This window comes from Homarus americanus, unplaced genomic scaffold (genome assembly GCF_018991925.1).
Source record: "Homarus americanus isolate GMGI-L3 unplaced genomic scaffold, GMGI_Hamer_2.0 scaffold32677, whole genome shotgun sequence".
Taxonomy (NCBI): Eukaryota; Metazoa; Arthropoda; class Malacostraca; order Decapoda; family Nephropidae; genus Homarus; species Homarus americanus.
In genome coordinates, this window is record NW_024757398.1 from 195750 (window position 1) to 198379 (window position 2630).

Here is a 2630-nt window from a genome sequence, read left to right on the forward strand (position 1 = left end):
CTGCATATCACCCACAGGGAAATGGTATGGTGGAACGGTTCAATAGTACCCTGCACGGTCTGCTAGCCACCCTTGAGGAGGAGGAGAAGAATAAGTGGCCCGAGCATCTGCAGAAAATACAATGCGACCCCACACGCCACGACGAGGTTTTTCCTCATTCTTGCTGTTTTACCGGAGAGAACCAAACCTGCCGCTCGACCATAGGCCGGAGGTAGACCCAGAGCCAGTAGATGAGTGGGTGATGGTGATCAGAAATCGGCGGAGTACCCGCCTGCCTGACGGGTCATGAGTGATTTTCTCGGTTTCTTGTGAATGCCTGCCACTTGGCAGGTTAGTAGTTACAACCTTCGGGTTCTGGGTAGTTAGGACAGTTAGGATTATAGTATTTTGTGGGTCATCCCAGACAGGCTATGAGTGATCCATGTTCTTGTGTAGTATCACTAAATCGGGATTTGTATTCCTCAGTGATTGTTTTAATTTTGTCGGATGCACTTAAGGCATTTTCATCGGTGCAAGTAATATTTTGTTAATGGTTTATGCGCCACTAAGTGATGTAGGATGTACTAAGGAATTGTTTCAGGTGAGTTCCTTGTTCTGGTGTCTGTTTTGGTGTATGTAGTACTGCTGTATTAGTAGTTCTTTCAGATGCAATTAATATCTTTTAATATTTTTTTTTATTCCATGTATAACTTCTGTTTCCCATTGGAGTTTTATAAGCCACGCTAAGAAGTACTCTAGTGCTTGTGTACAATTATTGATTCTGTCTGTAGTGTTGGAAGGAATAGAAGTGTTATTTTTTACAAGTGCGTCTCATTAACCCGATTCACAGGTATAAGGTATTCCACCGTAACGGAAAATACTTTTATTAATGGTGTTTGTGCTGGCTAGGGATTTCTCTAGAGGGCGCTTCCACTGCATTACCATCCACTATAACTAAAAAAAAACACCAATGACAAGTCAGTAGTGAGAGATTTCCGACCGGTTACACACACACACACACACACACACATATATATATATATATATATATATATATATATATATATATATATATATATATATATATATATATATATATATATATATATATATATATGTATATATATATATATATATATATATATATATGTGTGTGTGTGTAACCGGTCGGAAATTGATGGAACTTAATTTCTCACTTGACTTGGGGTTTATTAATTAATTATTAGATGGAAATTGCAGTGGAAGCGCCCCTTTGAGAAAAAACCCGAACCAGCACAATAACACTTAAATTTACTTAACAAAATGAATTCTCCGTGACCCGTGGAAGGATAGTATCTGTGACTGGGATGAATGAGACACATTGTAAAATTTAGACACTTATATTCCCTCCAACACTACAGACACAATCAAATAATGGTACACCAATATGCGCACCTCTTAACCTGAACTTAAAACACTACTCTGGGGAATAAAAGTTATACATGATATTTAAATTATTAGAAACTCTGACAATGCCTCATTAGACAACAATAAATTTATAGTATTAAGAAATGATATTTGCACACATGAAACAGGCCTTAAGGGCTTTCAACAAAATAATATCAACCACTGAGAAAATGGTATTAAAAAATAAGAAATTAATAACTCTACACTCAATAGGCCTTAAGGGCACTCAACAAAATTATATCCAGCACTGAGAAAATGACATAACAAAATAAGAACTTATTAACTCCACCCTGAATAGGCCTTCGGGGCACTCAACAAAATTATATTACCCCAACAGATGCACACTTCCTAACCTAACTTAAACACTACTCTGGGGAACAAAGGTTATACCTGAGATCGGAATTATAAAGAAAAACTAAATGCATTAAAGGAACTAAATCACAGTATCACTCTGGTTTCAATTAGTGACACAAACATTAAAAAACAATACTATCAAAATTATTTAAGAAATATTAAACTACACACATGAAGATAATATCAGTAACTCAAAAATGGTATTAACTACACACAAAAATATTAGCACTATTATTGAGATGTTACTGGGTCCACCAATACCTGGGAACAAAGCTTCACCCAACTCAACATACACCTGTAATAAAGGAGATAAAATGTTTCTCTAGGTATCCCCTAGACTCCTGGTCTCAGTGTGTGACCATTAATTTACTCAGATAGCCTCAGTGTACTCTCAGTGCGTCCATGGGCGGGAAGAGAGAACCTCAGTGGGTGACCCTAGCCAGTAGGTGCTGTGCATCCACGTGGGAAGAACTGATCACCCAATGCTGATGCTGGTCCTGTGTCGTTTTAGCTGTCGGGAGCACTCGTTCACTCAGGAGAACCCTTGCTATCCCGGCTACCCAGTGACAAGCCTGCATTGATCGTTCCCACTGCGACAATCGCCAATCATCAATCATCAAGGGCAGTCTCAAACGGCAGTCAATCTCTCGCAGTCATCACTCTCGCATTCAAGTGGGTTCTGACGGAAACCCTGAAATTAACTCACTGTTAGCTCTTAATAACTTTATCACTGCCCTATCTAACCCCTATCTGAGATCGAATGAGACTTACTTGTTATACTGCAATAGCGCAACACAGGTGACTAGACCACGTGACCCTTTCGTCCTCTCTGACCCACAGTCTCCCTCTAT